At 39.7% G+C, this 19,851-nt stretch overlaps 1 long non-coding RNA gene and 1 other non-coding gene across 3 annotated transcripts in view; both read right to left on the bottom strand.

The window, feature by feature from the left end:
- Window positions 1-19,851, bottom strand: part of LOC137408417 (uncharacterized) — a 32,739-nt gene that overhangs the window by 12,393 nt on the left and 495 nt on the right. The window contains exons 2-3 of one of the 2 annotated variants that reach the window (XR_010980081.1): window positions 18,286-18,386; window positions 17,578-17,785 (exon numbers count right to left, since the gene is read on the bottom strand). This is a non-coding gene — a long non-coding RNA (uncharacterized lncRNA). The remainder of the gene's footprint in view (window positions 1-17,577; window positions 17,786-18,285; window positions 18,387-19,851) is intronic. The other variant, XR_010980082.1, reaches the window with a different exon arrangement.
- LOC137409153 (5S ribosomal RNA) lies at window positions 1,039-1,157 on the bottom strand. The gene has a single exon (XR_010980393.1). It is a non-coding gene; the product is annotated as a 5S ribosomal RNA (ribosomal RNA).

Here is a 19,851-nt window from a genome sequence, read left to right on the forward strand (position 1 = left end):
CCTTGCCAATTAGACCAGGCCGAAACAAAACTGTAAAGTAGCGAGCATTTATATTTGATATGGGGTCTTCGATAAAACCCGAAGTGTTTGTCATAAACTGGTGCTACGATAAGCTTTATATTGAGCTTTTTATTGGCCTTCCAATTCACGTGAGAACATCCGTGACAAGACAATAAATAAATTTCATGCCTACATCAGAGAAATAAAGAGATTCCAGTCTACAACGGCTTTTCGTTTTTGAGCTTTCAAGAGCTTGTAATCACATTTTCACATATTTTGCACCTACAACACAGCAGAGTAAGACACGGTGAATCATTTGATACCAAATAACAGTAATGTGAATTTTGTTGCAAGTCAACCTCTAAGAGAGGTTTTGACCACCAACTTTCTGTTTGAAGGCATCACAACTCCAACCTCCCTATTGGTTTTGAAGAGAAAATTTTACCATTTTTTTCTACAAAAAATGCTGAACTGAGAGAAATCGGTCATCAAATATCTTTTAGGCGATGTGAATATATTTTAGGCAAATAGCATTTTGGCGCCTTTGTTATTTCAACGTTTGTAATAACTACACCGACTGCTAAATTTGAACTCATGCGAAAACTTTGTTGAATTTGTATGGCGAAATAAGATTCAGATAGCGAAGTTGGAAAATCATCATGTTCCACTTCGTATATCATATAACAAAAAATCATATAGCAGAGTAATTGTATCTTGAGGGTGCACTGTATTTGATTTGGGTGCACCACGTCCATAAACATTACTCATGTCTAAATCGACCATCAAAATTTTACCCCTCAGTAACTCGACTTACACCTGAGTATATAATCATGTATAGCAATTGTAACGAATGTAACTATAGTGTATAGCTAGTAGCTATGAAAAAATCGTAGGTAGCTGGATAGCTTTAAATAATAGAATTTATTTTATTCAATTTTGGCTAAAATATTTGTTTGGAAATTATACTTGTTAATATTTAGGGATTGAGTACATAAAAAAGTTTCCAGTATGTGAATGAGAATAATTCCGACTGGAAAAAGTCTACAGCACCCGGTATTCCCAGGCGGTCACCCATCCAAGTACTAACCGGGCTCGACGTTGCTTAGCTTCAGTGATCGGACGAGAACTGGCGTTTTCAATGTGATATGGCCGTAGACACTTGTGAGACACTCAACACACTCTATTAAGACATTGTTGTTATAATGCTAATCAACCATGACGCGATTGTCCAATGGGCATTCGCTTTGATATTTCTGTGTTTTTCATTATCATCTGTTGAAGCATCGAGGGTGTCTACGACGATAGTACGTTGAACATGCCGGTTCTCATTCAATCGCTGAAGCTAAGTAATATTGGAGCTGAGTTTACTATTATGAGAGTTTCGACAATGACGTCGTAGCTAATTAGTCCTGGGGCCCAGGTGGTTCACTCTCTTATTTTCATCCCCAAGGGCTCAACGAAAAAAAGCACATTTTAGGGGTGTTTTTTGGTGGCCAGACACTCTAGAGTGTTTTCATAAAAAAGGGTATGTTTTTTTAGTTTGGTGCTGTGAATAGGGGTCCAACCTGTCTCATTGAGTTCCACCCACTGGAAAGGGTCATTCATGAGCAAAAAAGAGGGCAATTAATCTGTGATGATGAAGTGATAAGGAGTAGTGTTTTATTAATGTGTAAATCAGTACAAAGGGTGCATTTTATAACATCTCAGACTAGCCCTTGGGGATGAATGGAAGAGAGTGAACACCCTGGGCCGTGGCGGTGGAGTTGCCATGCCTCCAATTGATAACATATTACAGAGACACTAACTTTCACCCTTCAAAATTTCAATCCAAAAAGTAGCAAGGGTTACTTAACCACAACAATTCCACTTCTCCATTCTTTACTTTGTTGGTGACTCCCATATGTTAGGAGTTTTCCTTTCCTAGATGTTTAAAAAGATAACTCTACAATTGTGTATCAAATAATTGGTAAAATCCGTTTTTTGAATAAATAAAAAAGTAGCAAAAATTTTGAAAATCACTTTGACTTTATAAGTTGTAGATGTCTTCAACTTCTTGCTTTGGCTACATTGCCAGATTTGAAACAGATTAAGCAACCAAAACATTTTAATAATTGATAAATTAAAATGTCAATTTCACAATATTAACAGTATAATAGAGAAAACTGAGATTTCTTCTACTTATTCGACAATGGGTGTGTTAATGCTGGTGGCAAATTTATCAAATTTATGATATAGTATACAAGTATTACATGTTACAAAAAATATGCAATGTACAATATCCAATTTACACATATTTTGCGTATTTAGTAGTAAAACCAAAGACTCAGTTTCCGTATATACATGTAGATGCACGTCTAAAAAATACAAACAAAATATTCATCAAGTTACTAAACATACAAAATGTAACATTCTAATTATTAAGGCAAATATAGCGAATTTACAATATTTAAACATAGACATGAACAAAGCAAATGTACAATGCTGAAATGATGAAATTAGAGAGCTTTTCATACCAGATCAAGCATAGCCATAGATTTTGTATCCATGTGTATGTGTAAGATTTTCCTACAGCTAACTTAGTCTTTTTTTTACAATAAATGTAAAGCTTAAGTCGTAGGAATTTCTTAAGGAAAGGTTCTAGCGTGTTGTGCTTACAGGCTGCATCCGGCCTCAAAGCTTGCGTGTGTCAACTTGTTCCGCAAAAAGTCAATCATTTAAAATGGGGTTTTTTAGTGCTGGAGCCCACTGTCTGAAAACTTACTCTACACACTGTAACACCGTGAATACTTGTTGTGTTGGGTGCTCAAGGGCCCCTTCGCAACACTTTTTTCTAACGATGTGTAAGGCCACCTCTTTAAGAGCTGCAACAGGTTCCTTCAGTGTTGTTATCTTGCTTCAATCTGCACACGATTCAATGACCTTCAACGCCCAGCCAGACAGATCTTAAAGAGAAAATTTCTCTACTATCTTGAGTTCATTGACTGGCTCACCACTTACAACCATTTCAGTACACTCAGACTCGTTAAGGTGTTCATCCTTATCATCTTATTGGCTACTCATTAAGGTTGAATAGTCAGCCAGATAACTAGAGTTGTCTTCATCATAGGAAGAATTAGTACAAATTTTCAAGGATTGGCTAGTGGCCACAATCTTTAGCAGCCGACGGAATTTTAATAGTGATAGTGTTAGAGTCTGTAATCTCAGTGTGCTAAAGAGATTTTCAAGGCAGTCCTGAGTAAGTCTACTTGTCATAAGATATTGCTTGTAAGTAAATAAGACCTCATCTTTTAACTCCAGAACTGCTTGGGTGAAAAGCAGTATACCTGCTTAGACAGGCTTCCGTCTTCCATTTCCTATAGTCATCAACTTTACTTTGTTCTGGACATCCTTAGGAAAGGAAATGGTTTCCAGATACTTGGGGATGTTGAACTTGATAAGGTCATTCCAGTATGTCTACTTGCCATCAATTCAAACCATTTGTTAAACGTGGCCACAAAGGCAGAGGTAGCCTTAGATGTAGGAATGAGCTCTGAAGGCCTAATATCTTGCTCAGCCAGTGAGGTTAACCCACAAGCCACGCTGTTGGAAATGACATGGTTAGCGCTAGAGACCTTCGTCTTATCGAAGTGAGAAGTGATCAAACGTTCCTTACGAAAATTTGGAGCAAGCTTTAGAACACTTTTCTCATCTAGTTTGGCTGGTTTATTGATGGGTTTAGAACTAACAACTTGACCATCAAAAATAATGTCACTTTTAACCAGGGCTGGACTTCAGGTTCTTGATAATGTGTGGAACATCAGCTAGTAAGTAAAGTGTCTTATGACTCCTTACATGATGGGCGCATGAAGCGGCTGTTTCGGTTTGTGTGATAACTACTCCAAATGTCCTCCACATCGCCCTATTAGCACTACCCATGTTCGAAGTGACTGAGATTACATGTAGGCCAATTTCATGTGCTCTCTCTGTAATTGATATTATAATATTATTGAAGCCCTGTCCCTTCACACTATCATCTGTAACATAGCAAATTGTTTTTATCAGCTTATCTGGCAAAAGATAAAAAATGCATTACATTCATTAATGAACAAAACAATATATTTAAATTTTAATATGATGAATTTATTTTGTCATAGTAGCCTACAGTATGAAGGTTGTTTTGAAAAATTTTGTTTTCTTCTTACAAAAAACTTCCAAAGCTGTAATCAGAAATCTATTGACAGCCATGTCATGTATGGTCTAAATGGAACAATCAACTGTTATTTGCCAGAACTCGGGTTCGAGCCTCACTTTTACACCAGTGAAGAATGCTCTATTAACTCTACAAAAACATCTTATAAATAGAGGAGCATTTGAATAAAAAAACTGCTAAAGATGAAGTTTAAAGCAGAGAGGAAAGCAAGAAGTAAACTGTTGTATTCTAGCAATAGTTATTATTGTCAGCAACTGATATGTCTCCAGTATGTCACCAGCAGTCTGACAGCAGTGACCACAAGGTAAGTGTGATGAACTATGTCTTTTAGTAAACAAGATCATTATATAGCTCAGTGATTTTCAACCACTGTGCCGCGGCACACTAGTGTGCCGTGAGAGATCCTCAGGTGTGCCGTGAGAAATTATCCAAGGTCCCTTTTTAAATACAGGTTCCTCAGGCTCTGAGGCAACTTATGCTGTAGGAGTGTTGTATTTGAATGCCAAGGCTTTGATGTAGTAGGCTAAATATCCAGGCACCATGATCTAGGTGCATCTACTTTAGTGTTTGATGCATAGTCAATGCATTTAATATCGGCCCACAAAACTCAAAGTCCATCGAAAGCAGTCGTTTAGTACAATATGCCTAGTTAGGCACCTCTGATTACTAACTAGTGTGATGAATGTCAAAGTGTTGCTCAAATCAATGATATACAGCCCCTAACTGAACTGAAACAGGATCGGGTTTAAAACTAAGATTTGCTGATCCTCCTTTGGACAGTTTTTGGTTGACTGCTGCCAAGGAGTTCCCCATTCTGACCAACAAAGCTATTCTCACATTGCTCCCATTTTCTACCACATATCTGTGTGAGCTGAGCTTTTCAAGCCGAACTTCTATAAAAACTAAAAGCAGAGTGAGACTGAGAGCTGTTGAAGAAGAGCTTCGTGTCTTTCTTTTATTCCTGCCAGGATATTGGCATTATGTTTATCTAAACAGGCCCAGGTTTCACACTGACTGAGTATCAATAAATTGATGAATTTTATTGTGATTAAATATACTGTTCAAAGTGTCATTTTATAAAATTTTTGGTTAGTGGTGTGCCGCAAAAATTTTCCAATGTAAAAATGTGCCTTGACTCAAAAAAGGTTGAAAAACACTGATATAGCTAACAAGCAATAAATGAACGTCAAAACTGTAAACGCTCTCTTTAGCTCCTATTACAGTACATTCCAAAGATACAATAAGTTATAAACACTTTGAGCAAATAGCTGTAAACGCAAACATTATAAAGCTGGAACAATACAAACTAAAACTGGTTTTATTACAAAAAGCAGCGTCAACAAATTATAATCTGTAACGTCTCCCTTGGTTATTGAGTGGCTTTTATGGCTGTCATGAGAACTATGACTAGTAGTTTGTAATGAGAACTATGGCTAGTAGTTGTGCAATGAGATCTATGGCTAGTAGTTGTGTCATGAGAACTATGGGTAGTAGTTGTGTATTGAGAACTATGGCTAGTAGTTGTGTCATGAGAACTATGGCTAATGGTTGTGTCATGAGAATTGCTGCAAGGAATTGACTCTTGTAAGTGGCTGTCACTGTTAGTTCTGGAAAAGATATCTGCAAGGTAGCTTATAACATAGGCCACAAATATCTTATTGATGATACAGCGCTCCATAGCATTACATTAGGCAACGACAAATTAATCCGAGCCATGCACATAGGCTATACAACGTCATCAAAATTTAGTGAATATAATAAATAATTAATAACTAGAAAATACTTACTCATAAATATGTAACTATAGTCGATATGCAGGGCTACAGATGTACTCCCACTTTCATCATCAGCTGCAGGCACTTGTTCCGTAATGACAACAGCTACAGGCACTTGTTCTGTAATGACAACAGCTACAGGCACTTGTTCTGTAATGACAACAGCTACAAGCACTTGTTCTGTAATGACAATAGCTGCAGGCACTTGTTCTGTAATGACAACAGCTACAGGCACTTGTTCTATAATGACAACAGCTGCAGGCACCTGTTCTGTAATGACAACAGCTACAGGCACTTGTTCTGTAATGACAACAGCTGCAGGCACTTGTTCTGTAATGACAACAGCTACAGACACTTGTTCTGTAATGACAACATATAAATAAGGCCACTTAAAACTTATACCTATAAATTCAACTAGTAAAGAGGGTAAAATTACCACTTGGATATTTCAATATTGCACAAAGGCCTAACGTTTTGATAATTTAACAGCTTCTTTATGTTACAGCAAATTAAACTAAGTAGGAACAATGCTATTATAATTACCAGATGAATTTGCTAAATCAAAGTGCACTCTTCTCTTTGGCTGTGATTTTGCAGGCGCAAAAATAAACACTGTAGGAACTGCATCTTTCTTTAAGATCTTTACACCTCTCACTTCTGAATAGCAGTTATCAGTAAAGTGCAGCTGGAATAAAAATCAAATCAGAGTTATACATATTAAGTGACATTAACAGAAGTAATACTTACATCTCTTCATAACAATATACCTACCTAGAAAAGTTCTCATAATGTGCTGAAAATATATTGCTACACAAGGATAAACCTAACCAACCCACAAGCAAACAAACCAGTTGAAGTGGTACAATCGATGATGACATGAGTTGCTTACGTAGACTAAGATTTTCTTCAAACTTACGAAATGTTAGTCCTGTAGAAGATTCCTTTACACTAAGCGACAGCTTTTCCTTTTACTAGCAGCGTTATTGTTAAGACTCATTAAATAGGTGATCTTTTGTACCTAATACTTTGTACTAAACTTGATCTCTCTATAAAATGTTACGACTTACTGGACTTACTAAGCATAAGCGTGATGAGCTGGTGGGCTGCCACAGTTTGTCTACTTTACCAGAGTTGAAAGAGGAGAGACATTTCATATTCACCAGCCATTGGCTCCGTAGTAAGTCAGTTTTTGGAAACCAATGGAAAGAAAACTCTCAGCCTCGATTAGTGCAAAGAGGTGCTGCACAACTGCTTGGCTCTAACACTAATTTTAAAAGGTCAGCATGATTTAAATTAAGTATAGAGCTTCTAGGGGTACATTAAAGTAAACCTTTGCAGGCCTGTAGTAGTGGATTGTTGTTTGCTTGGTGGGATTGAATGCGAGGAGAGCAGCATTTCATGACTTTAAAAAACTGACACATTTTAAGTAAGTTTATGCTAAAATTAATAATAATTTGAAACTCGCTGATGCCCAACCAGCTTTTGAAAAAAAAATTCTTGGCTGATGGTGCATGCATGATGTATTATTAAACTCCCTTCCTTTTTTCACTGCCCATGAAAATTGAATTTTGGAAGTTAATGTGTGATCATCCGCATTAGCAGCAAAGTCAGATCCATAACCAACCCTGGGCCTCAATCTGGATCATTGCAACAGTCCTATTATAAAACTCATGATTGAAGTGATCTCCAAGGTTACTACTACTATATAATTTGAGTACAACAATGACTAATCATATACGTCTAGCTCAAAATCCATATGCTGTGATTCTTGGTAATTAATCTATAAAAAAGTGAAACTCTGTTAAAAAGGGCAAAGTAGTAATGTATCATAAAATTGTATTGTTTATACTGAGGCTGCAAGCCTACTTTTTTGCGATCAGGACCAACATAAATTCTTATCAACTTCTTTCCATTATGTGAAGCTCCAGCGCGTACAGGCAGGCTATATGCTTAAACAATAGAAGTTAACCTATTGCAGTAATTTTACCTGCAACCTAATAGAATTTAGTTTTCTTTGCTAGTTTAGACTGATATAAAAGTCCTCCAGTCATTATTTTTCTTTTTAGCATGGGTTTTAAGCTTCAAAAAGTGTAAAAAGAACTTTAGCTCAATGCAAGTGTTTGTAAATTTTCTGAATGCGCGCCGCCACAGGAAGTGAGGCTTTATACAAAAGGACGTTTACACAATTGTCTAAACTCTTCTATGTTCCACTAAGGCCAAAACAAACGCATGATGAAGAAGTAGGGATAGTCACCACTCCGGTATGTCAACGGAGAATGTGTAGTTATTAAAGTAGCTACTCCATGCACAACAGAATAGACATTGTAGGATGATAATTATAAACATAATACATATATTTTTTAACATAGTCAAAAGTTGCTTTTACAGGAAGAAGCAATAAGCATAGTCAATAGGGGCGATTGCTGAGATGACGCCTTCTTAGCTCATCAAGATGGCTTGTAGAAAGCGAGCAGGGAGGTGTACGACTAAGTGCACGAACTCGTGGGCTGGGCAGTGGGTGCCCACTCCGCATTGCGACTAAACTGTCAACAAGTTGCTGATACATGTCTTTGATACCATCATCTGTTTTGGCTGCCTGTAACTTCCGACCACTGACTCCGGAAAGTAGTCGATCTAAAATAAGAGAATGAGAGTGACTGGAAGGTAAGGATGAAGGAGATGAAAATGTAAAGAAGAAGGAATAAACATAATATAAACATAATACATATACAATGGCCACTCCCATTGTGCTGGAATATGATGGGTAACAATTCACTTGACTAACCAACAGAGGCTGCAGGGTGTCATTCACCAACAAGTAGTCAATGGCACCCTGTAGGGTACTCCAGAATACCCTCAGAGCATATAGGGTTGTACCGTGATAGGAGTGAGCACCACGAAAATTGGTAGTCTGTGAAGGATTTTCCCTAATACCTACGTATTACTACACCTTCAAGAACTCACGGGCTATAGTTTAAATGCTGTCAGATTAATATTAACCCTAATATTTAAATAGGCCTAGATAGCTACACTAAACTGTGATGAACAGTGTTAGCATAGCCACATAACCCTGAAAGGATGACGTTCGGGTTATTGATATTGCCCACAGCTACACTAAACTGTGATGAACAGTACTAGTGTAACCCCATAACCCCGAAAGGATGACTTTCGTGTTATAATTGCCACTTCAATAACGTAGTCCTATGTAATTGAGACAATCAATTGACATAGGATAATCAACTTGACATAGTGATATGATGACTATGGAAAGTTGTACAAACTCAAACAATATCTGAGATAATCAGATATTGGTAGACCAACGCTGTTCGGTGATAAGCCGTTACAGCCTAGAATAGCATAGCATGCGACTAAAATCTCTTATCCACAATCTAGATTGATAGATATAACAACAAGCTTAATTTCACAGGTTATAATTCCTTTTATTTACTAATTCCGACTAAGACATACCTTGAATATAGAATAAGGCTTAGAATATATTCAGATCAGAGCAGGAAAAAAAAGACTGAGTAAAAATAAGGTAACACAGTGTTTTATACCTTCTAAACATAAATGGTAGACCAATAAACTTAAAGTCTTTATTTACTTGGTCCAATCATTATCTTTTCATGTGTAGGCTATTTACTCTGTAGTTCCGGCGTCAGCGGAAATACCAAGCTGATCACCGTTCTCAGCAAACAACATGATTCATAATTTCGTAATTCAAGTCTACCGGTTGTTTGTCATGAAGAAAGTAAAATTCTCAGCCAAACAAAAATGGCCAACATATCGCAGATATTATATATAAATCCATTACACAGCCCCTTCCGTTAAATGACTTAAATTGAACAAGGCATTTTAAACAATGAAAAATAAAATTGTGTAACAATAGGACTGTAATAAGAAGTAAGGTTATTTATATTGTTAGAAATTTATGCAACAAAAAACTTCTTAGAGGCAATCTTTAGGCGCTCCTCCTTGGCAACAATCTTGGCAGCGAGACGGCGTTGTATTTTCTTTAGCTCCTTAAGTTCGTCTGACAGCGTCTCCAAACCCGGCTCCTTCTGGTTTTTGATGATATCCCGGCTGATTTCCGTCATCCCTGTCATGGGATCAGGATGGCATTTCCGATGCTGTAATAGCTCTTGGTAGGTGCTTTCTAAATGGCCAAAGTCGCACATGTATGAAGTGAAATGGGAAGCAACATGAATTGCGTGGAATCGCCTTCCAGTGCTTTGCTGCTGGCATACACCGCACCGCCGGTTGGTTGGAGCTCCCCTAGCCTCCTTGATTTGCTGCTGTGCTGTGACACTCACGTTCCTTCTGACACGAGGGAGAGGTGTCTTGTTTGTTCTCTTTCACTCGACCTGGACGCTCGGTTGCTCAGGGACCTGCGCCTGTTCTATCACGGGGGTTGATTTCCTGGTATAATACTGCTGCAAGGTTATACGGTTGGGCTGGTGTTGAAGAGATGACGGGGCTGTTACCATCTGCTCATCATCGCTGTAGCAAATTTCTTTATGCCGTGGTATGTTAAGTTATAATTTTCCAAAGAGACTTGAAGTTATAAGTTCACTGCTGTTTATTTGCATGATGCTAAACACCGTGAAATCTGAAATGCATACGTATACCGCGATAATAATGCGCAATGATACAATATGGTATAGTGTGCCATAATATAATGCATGAGTAAAAACACAAGAAATAACTCAGCAAGTACAAAAAATAGCACAATAAACAGCAAATATGTGATAGCAGAATTAAACAACTGTTGTATATAATATTATGTAATTTACCTTTGCTTCTTCTTTGGATAAAATGTAAAATATGTAGTAGGTAATATTATTGACTAAAATTGGTAATAAACAGATAAATTGTAGCCTTCCATTATGGGCTCTAAAAAACCTACTAACTAGGGCTGACAGAACACGCAGGACCGGCCAAAAGGTCAAAGCTGGACACGAACTCTATTGGTCAACAGGTGATGACACTACTCCCGTGTCCAATCACACCTAGACAGCACAACAACTGCCAGCAAGAAAGCCCGCGAACGCAGCAAAAAACAGCTATTCCTAATACCTAAAGACAATTAGCCGCTGCTTCTGTCAAATCAATTATTTTACTGTAGATAATGGCTATTATAAGGCGTACGATAACAAGTGTGCTAACCATAGTTTATTATCAACAAGTACAATTCTTACAATCGCTGTTTGCTTCAGTTTCCAATACAAAAGACATCTTTCTGAAATACTAAACTAGAGATAATCTACATTTAAAAGAGGTTCTATGGGAGACAATCCAAATTCCTCTAGTGTGGGCTAACAATAAAATAAAGTATAATGACATGAGACTAGGTATATATATATATATATATATATATATATATATATATATATGTGTAACCAACTACTTCCCAACACAAGATGGGCCTGTGAGACGATCACAGCCGTGGCAATGGAGACGATCCATCACTTATTTGCATAATCTACGAGATAATGTTTCAGTGAACGTCTCGGTCTTTCTTCTAACACCTCAGGCTGAGCGATCGCTTCTACTACATCTTTCGCGGAAGCTCCTTGCTCAGTGTACTGTCGCTCTTTTGGGTTTGGTATTAGCGGAGGAAAATCGTCTAAACTAAACAAAGGATCAGGTGCCTTTTTGAGTTTTCTAGCTCCTTTCATGTTAGGATGGCGCACAGGCTCCGGGATAAACGGAGCCTGACCCGCTTCTTCCACACACTCCACAAACGGTTTTAGTCGACCTTCATTTTGAATGGATTCCTGACCATTCCGCTTCAGTTTCTAAGTGTGGTTGGGCCTCACCTCAGTGATTCGGAAAGGACCAACAAATTTAGGACACAGTTTCTCGCTCTGCCCTTTCTTCTTTCTTTTTCGCGTCATGCTAACCAAGTCACCGACTTCGTATAGTGGAGGTTCGTCAGAATCATCTGTTCGAATTTCGAGCTGCTGCTGCCGCAGCTTGTCATGGGCCTCTTGAAGTCGCTCCAGCAACTCTAGGGCATATTGTTGGGTGGTAACATTTTCAGTATCTGTTACCCCATAAACGATTTGATCCGGAAGTCGCGTTTCTCTTCCAAACATAAGATAGTTTGCTGTCTCGCCAGTTGCAGAATGGGGCGAGGCACGGAACCCTCTCATAATTTGAGGCAACAGAAGATCCCAGTCCTCTTGTTGTCTTCCCAACAGGAGACTGCGCAATGAGTCCCCGAGCGTCCGATTCATTCTCTCTACCATACTATTCCCTTGAGGGTGGTAGGGAGTGGTTTTACTTTTGGCTATCTTCCAGAGCCGACAAAGCTCTACCATTAGAGCGGATTGAAATTGTGCACCTTGGTCGGAGTGTATTTGTTCTGGCAATCCCAGGTAACAGAAGATACGGCTATCAAGTGCTTCTGCTACTACCGGAGTAGTGGCGTCAGGCAGAGGTAGAGCATCTTGCCATCTTGTGAAATGGTCGGTTAAGACCAGAATCCATTGGTTCCCTCGTTCAGTTTGGGGGAATGGCCCTACTAAATCTACAGCCACTTTTTGCCAGGGTCGGCCGCTGTATAGCCGTTGACGGTTTCCGGACTGTGGAACTGGGCTGTGTTTTGCTAGTTGACAAGTTTCGCAAGTGCGAACGAGCTTGCGAATTTCCTACATCATACCGGGCCAAAACCACTGCATGCGAACGCGACGAGCAGTCCGCATTATACAACTATGGGTCAGACGATGAGTCTCCCATATAACTGTTTTACGCGCTGTTTTAGGACAAATAGTGCAATTATGCATCCGTCCATTTATTTTAATCTGGATCACCAGCCTCTCATTTAGAATCTTCAGTGATGGTAACAAACTGTGTAATTTCCTTAACTCCTTACTACCGCATTCAAGCTTTTGCCGTGAAATCTCTTGACCGCTTTCCACAGCATTGTAAATGTCTGCAACCTCACTTGGCTGCTGTTTTTGTAAACTCACAACTTTGTTATTCATAGACTGCGAGTCCACGACAGAAATGGTGGGAGACGATCCCTCCATTTCCATCAGGTTAGAGGGCGATGAGCCCTCCACCTTGTTGCTACTAAGTTCACTACGTCAAACTAAACCAATTTTACCTCTAGTGGGATAATGGCATGGTACCGGAGATGATCCGGTGCTCCATTCCGTACGATCTGGTGGAAATAGAGATGATCTATTTTCATCCACCAGAGGTTCTGCCACTACTTCCTCTTTTGTAGGTCCACCATCTCGGATTTCTATTCGTTTACATTGTTTACAGTCGAAACAAGTCATTCGACTTAGACCATCCGCGTTTCCGTGGCGGATGCCTTTCCGGTGTTCGATCCGATACTGGAATTCTCCGAGAATTTCTAACCACCGAGCCACCTGACATGAAGGCTCTTTTCTTCTAGCCAACCATATCAATGAGGCATGATCCGTTCTGACAAGGAACTGTCGACCATACAGATAAGGTCGGAAGTGTTTGACACACTTAATAACAGCAAGAAGTTCCTTTCTAGTTACGCAATAATTTCATTCAGGAGGACTGAACGACTTGTTATAATAAGAAATTACTCTTTCTTTACCATTTTGAACTTGGGACAAAACTCCCCCTATACCTTCGGCACTAGCATCTGTGTCCAAAATGAACGAAAGGCTTGGGTCTGGATACCCGAGAACTTCTGAAGTCACCAGACATTCTTTCAAAGTCTCAAATGATTTTTGACACTCGGGTGACCAACAAAAAGAAGCAGACGTAGATGTTATCCGATTCAAAGGGCTAGCAATAGCTGAGAAATTTGGAACATACTGGCGGTAATAGCCAGCTGTTCCGAGGAAAGCCTTCAGCTCACGCACACATTTTGGAACAGGCCACTCTTTCACATCCACTATCTTTTCGGGGTTAGTAGCTACACCATCTGCACTCACCACGTGACCAAGGTATTTCACTTCGGCTTTAAAAAGATCACATTTACGAGGCTTCAATTTCAGACCCGCTGCCCGTAGGCGCTCGAATACAGCTGCTAACCGCTCTATATGCGAATCAATATCCTCACTGAACACAATAATATCGTCGAGATACAAAAGCAAGGTTTTCCAGTGAAGACCCCTCATCACCCGCTCCATCAAGCGACTAAAACAAGCAGGAGCAGAGGTGAGCTCAAAGGGAAGCACCGTCCACTTCCACAGCCAATCTCGAGTTACAAACGAGGATTTGTCCTGTGCATCCTCATCTAAAGGAAGCTGCCAGTACCCGGATATCAAATCAAAGGTGCTGAATATCTTACTCCCGGCCAATGCATCAAGACTTTCATCTATTCGCGGCAACGGATGACAGTCTTGTTCTGTGACGGAATTCAATTGGCGGTAGTCAATACAAAACCGCCAGTTTCCATCTTTACGTTTCACCAGGACGACTGGCGAACTCCAAGCACTATTGGACGGGGTGATGAGCCCCTGCTCCGATAGTTCTTTTACCTGCCGCTCAACTTCCGCTTCCTTTTCAGGTCCGAGGCGTCGGGGTGGTTGCTTAATTGGCCGAGTTCCTGGCTTAACCAGTATCGAGTGTTTGATTAAATGTGTCCGGCCAACATCAGCATCAGATCTGCTGAAAACGTCCTGAAACTCCATCAGCAGCTTCCCAATACTACGTCTTTCTCTGTCAGTAGTGCAAAGTTTTATTGCTTCCTGATATACAGAGCCCACATGTTCAGGCATAGAGCCTACTGAGAGATGGTCTTCAGTTTGACTGTTACGTTCATTTAACACATTTGTTATTTGACGTACTTTTACCTCTCCATCGCTTGGAATCTCTACCGCATGGAACATCCCCACGCAACTACCTGCATTTATCACGATCGGTGCTCGTGTTATATTAATGCAGCGTATTGGGACTTGCAACTTCTCACCTACTTTTGCCAAGCATGTTCCCAGCAACAACCCAGGAGCAGCCTTGGGATTCTCCTCCCATCTGTCAACTACCCCAACTTCGTTTGTCGTTTTCCCACATAGTCTACCCCTCACTATCATTTCAGAATGGGATGGAATGGTAACTTTGTGAACCACTTGAGCTTTGCTCTGCAGTCGATCACCGAACCGATTAGTACACTTCAGCTCTCTGCCTTTCATTTTTAAACTCTGAAGTCTAAAATCCATGACACAAGCATTGTTTTCTAAAAATGGCATTCCTAGTATCGCATCCTCAGTGACGGGGCATACTAAGAATTCAGACACAAAAGCAATATCTCTGAGTCTTCCTGACAACTCGATTGTCCCTGAGATCTCCATCTGACTACCATCTGCGAGTCTTCCTTGAGACTCATATGGCATCAGCTGATCTCTAACTCCTTTAGATATTCTTTCAAACACATGCTGTGATATGATATTAGACGTACAACCAGAGTCTATCAGAAAATGAACAGGTCTGCTCTGTTCATTTTCCCTGGGAGGAAGTAACTGGTGTTGATACGTGTAGGTTCAGTTACCTGTGATGAACGAGGTAACTCCCTATTGGGCCCATCTATCGCCAAAGACAAGAGACTATCATTGCCATTTTGGGGTGATGTCGATTTAGAAGCGTTGGTAGATTCCTGACTTTTTGACCTATCAGTATTGCCACAGTCAGCAGGCCTTACTGCTGTGGACCACCTCCGTTTCCCGCCTTTGAGGTTTCCGTCTTCAAAGCGGGACAGTTTCTTTTTAGGTGAGGGCCTCTGCACTCATAGCATTGCAAAGGAGTTCTCGATCCATTGTTAGATGCCTGGCCGGAGGATCTACCTGTAGCTGTGGATTTTTGCTGTAAAAGCTGTTGCATAACTTTCGTGTTTGTTTCCATTTGCTGTAACATTTTCTCCATCACCTGCTCCATTGGCGATTTCTTTTCGACAGAAACCTGATCCACTTCTACAGAAGCAACGTGATGTTTTGTTTTTCCCGAGTTATTTCCCACTTGGAAATACTCCTGAGCAGCTATCACAGCATCAGCTACTGACTCAATTGGAAGCACTAACAAATGGCGTTGAAGCGCATTATGATTTAATGCTCGGGTGAAGGAGTCAATGGCCAAGGTGTTTCGTACTTCCTGACCTGCAGCTAGGTAAGCAATATCAACTAATCGCTTCACCTCAGTTCCTAGTACGTGTAACGATGAGTTACTCTCGTACCTTAACTGTCCTAGTTTATCTCTAGCCTGTCTTGGACTAATGCCAAAACGAGCTCGTAGACTTTGAAAGACGATTTCAAGTGTCTCCCCACGACTGCAAGCCGCAGCCGCCCCTTCCAAAGCGCATTTTAGATGTAATAAGGCGGCTCGATCTTCCCATTGATTAGCAGCACTAATATCAATGAACTGCTGCAAATACAATTCAACATCTCCGCTACCATCACACTTAGGTAGTTTAAAAGTTGCCTGTCTATTTAAATTCAAATTAGCCAAAGCCTGAGCTAATTGGTCCATATTTGCGCCTCCTGTTGCCATTGGTTCAGGTGACGCTTGACGACGCCGACACGGGGGCATTATAAACTATATAGAATCCCACTGCTGCCACCAGTGTGAAGGATTTTCCCTAATACCTACGTATTACTACACCTTCAAGAACTCACGGGCTATAGTTTAAATGCTGTCAGATTAATATTAACCCTAATATTTAAATAGGCCTAGATAGCTACACTAAACTGTGATGAACAGTGTTAGCATAGCCACATAACCCTGAAAGGATGACTTTCGGGTTATTGATATTGCTCACAGCTACACTAAACTGTGATGAACAGTACTAGTGTAACCCCATAACCCCGAAAGGATGACTTTCGTGTTATAATTGCCACTTCAATAACGTAGTCCTATGTAATTGAGACAATCAATTGACATAGGATAATCAACTTGACATAGTGATATGATGACTATGGAAAGTTGTACAAACTCAAACAATATCTGAGATAATCAGATATTGATAGACCAACGCTGTTCGGTGATAAGCCGTTACAGCCTAGAATAGCATAGCATGCGACTAAAATCTCTTATCCACAATCTAGATTGATAGATATAACAACAAGCTTAATTTCACAGGTTATAATTCCTTTTATTTACTAATTCCGACTAAGACATACCTTGAATATAGAATAAGGCTTAGAATATATTCAGATCAGAGCAGGAAAAAAAGACTGAGTAAAAATAAGGTAACACAGCGTTTTATACCTTCTAAACATAAATGGTAGACCAATAAACTTAAAGTCTTTATTTACTTGGTCCAATCATTATCTTTTCATGTGTAGGCTATTTACTCTGTAGTTCCGGCGTCAGCGGAAATACCAAACTGACCACCGTTCTCAGCAAACAACATGATTCATAATTTCGTAATTCAAGTCTACCGGTTGTTTGTCATGAAGAAAGTAAAATTCTCAGCCAAACAAAAATGGCCAACATATCGCAGATATTATATATAAATCCATTACAAGTCTCCTGGCATAACCATGAGAGGCCACAAGCTACAAGACATAATTGAGCGACTGGAATGATATAAAAAGAGATGATAACCAATTAATACAATTAATCAATTAATATAACAAGTACTGATAGAAACACATAACAATTAAAAATGGATGTACTAGGATATTTTACCTCTAGAAAAGCAGAGAGTTGCGCAAAGTATAGAACAGCCAACAAAGAGGGGCCATGCTCCTCCGCAACCACCATCGGAATAGCAGCCCGAAATTCAGGCCAGTAAATGTCATGTCGTCAATGCGGCATGGCCTCCGCAACTAGAGCCTCATGACAATGAAAGCAGATGCTATGGCTGCAGCGGTACACACAACGCCGAGTCACACCCCTGCAACAGTACAAATGTGACAATTGAAGTCCGCCATCTTTTTAGAAAAGAAATCAGGAGCAATCAGAAAGTAGGCTTAAGGAGAAGCAATTGAATGAAAAAGCAAGGAAAAATGGGCCTTTTACAGTGAATGGTCAAAATGTAGTTGCAACACTCGTCGGAAATGTCTAAGCCAGAGTCTGGCTTTATTTGAGGGCCAGCATGTGTCAGAATTAGAAACATTGAAATTTGTAGTCTGCCGCAAGCAGCGTGACAGATGGCAGCGATCACGCTAAGATTGGCATTGCAGGAATTGTAACGCTAAAATAAAAGCGTGAAAAACAGCTAAGCTAGGAATGCATCAGCGTTGGAAGCACTGACAGGTCAGCGTGTGAGACTGGGAAGGAGTGTATCAGTGTTAGAAGCATGTTACAACAGCCAGCGTAGGAAACATTGAAAACAAAAAAATGAGACAAGTGGCACCCTGCTGCTACAAAAAGTGAAGTAAATGATGTACCAACCCCATTCTCCTATGTATCAAGCAAAGGAGCCATCTAACCATTACAGCTGAGGAGAGACATTAACAAGCTTGGTAGATGTATGACCATATATGATGTCACCACTACATATGAAGGAGAGCAGCACATCACAATAATTGCCAAAGGTTTTTCTACAGAGCAGACAACTTTGCAGAGTGACAAGCACAAGCAAGAACATGTATACATCGAACCATCAACCAGTCATAAACAAATCGAGTAGTTACAACACTTTTATATATAGAACACGCTTATAACATCATTTATTATAGATAATATGACTTTGTGAAATCATAATAGGCCTATAACTACGCATGATTTTTGATGTTTTGAAAAAAATATATATAATATTTTTTATATAATGACTATAGAATGCATAGTCATTATATCTATAGAAATAAATATAATGGCTATGCAAATATGACTATAGAATTATGAATATCTCTTTTGTCTTATGTAAGCTAGATCATTAGAATGTCTCAGGATGAGTATTATAGCAAAATCCATTTTTATAAATCAGCTATCAATAGTTTTCAGGTTATGGCCAACTTTATACAACTTATTGACTTAGTTTAATTCACGGGCGCATCACATCGGCATGGAATCCATGGCAAGTTTAATTCACGCATTGCATCGTCATGGAATCCCATAAGATGTCAACTGTCAAGACGTCGGATATCAAATGTCAGAAAAGAATGCTGGCTGACATCGAAGACACTAGAAATAGGCATCACGAAAGTGTGGTAAGAATCCAATGACACTATGTAATGATTCAGAGAAGTATAATTATAAGGAGAGGCTGGCAGCAGGTCAAGGCAGACAGAAACTGGCAGCGAGCCAGAGAGCGAGAAGCTGGCAGCAAGCCAAGCAGCAAAAGAGGTCACATAGAGAATGGAGCCTGCAGCAAACAGCCTGCAGAGGATCAACTCATCAAGAAGGAAGCACACAGCAGGTACAATTTACCCAGTGAGGTGGAAAGACAGGAAACAATAAAGCCCTGAGAGAAGAGTTTATTCGGCCCCTGCCAACAGAAGGGGCTGTCACTACACCCCTCGCAGACTCAAACTTATTGAACCTAGTGGAAAGGCAATAACTAATAGGGTTACTAAGTATACAAGCGTATTGTTATTTTTGCTAGGGCTTGTGAGTATTCACAGGATAATTGTCATATTTGATTTTCTGAAAAAAATAGAGCTTACAGACACTTGAAAACAAATCACTGGCATATTCTTGTTGATTATAAGATAATTACCTACAGACAGTAATAGGCCTTGCTATCTCAATACTACTTGTTGTGAACTTTGATACTTGTGGGCTCATCATTGCAACAGCGCCGTTACTGTCAAAACAAACTTCAATGAGAAACTAAAGTAGTGCCCATCTCCATAGATTGAGTTGTTGTTTCAGTTTTGCTTTATAGCAACAGTCTAAGTTTTTTAGGGCAGAAGTGCTACTCTGTCTGCGGTCAAATTTTGTCTTGGGAAAAATTGAACTAAAGGTGCAAAGGCTAACCATTATACATAGAACTGTCGAGCCATTGCAGTATTTCAT

This window comes from Watersipora subatra, chromosome 11 (assembly GCF_963576615.1).
Source record: "Watersipora subatra chromosome 11, tzWatSuba1.1, whole genome shotgun sequence".
NCBI classification, from domain to species: Eukaryota; Metazoa; Bryozoa; class Gymnolaemata; order Cheilostomatida; family Watersiporidae; genus Watersipora; species Watersipora subatra.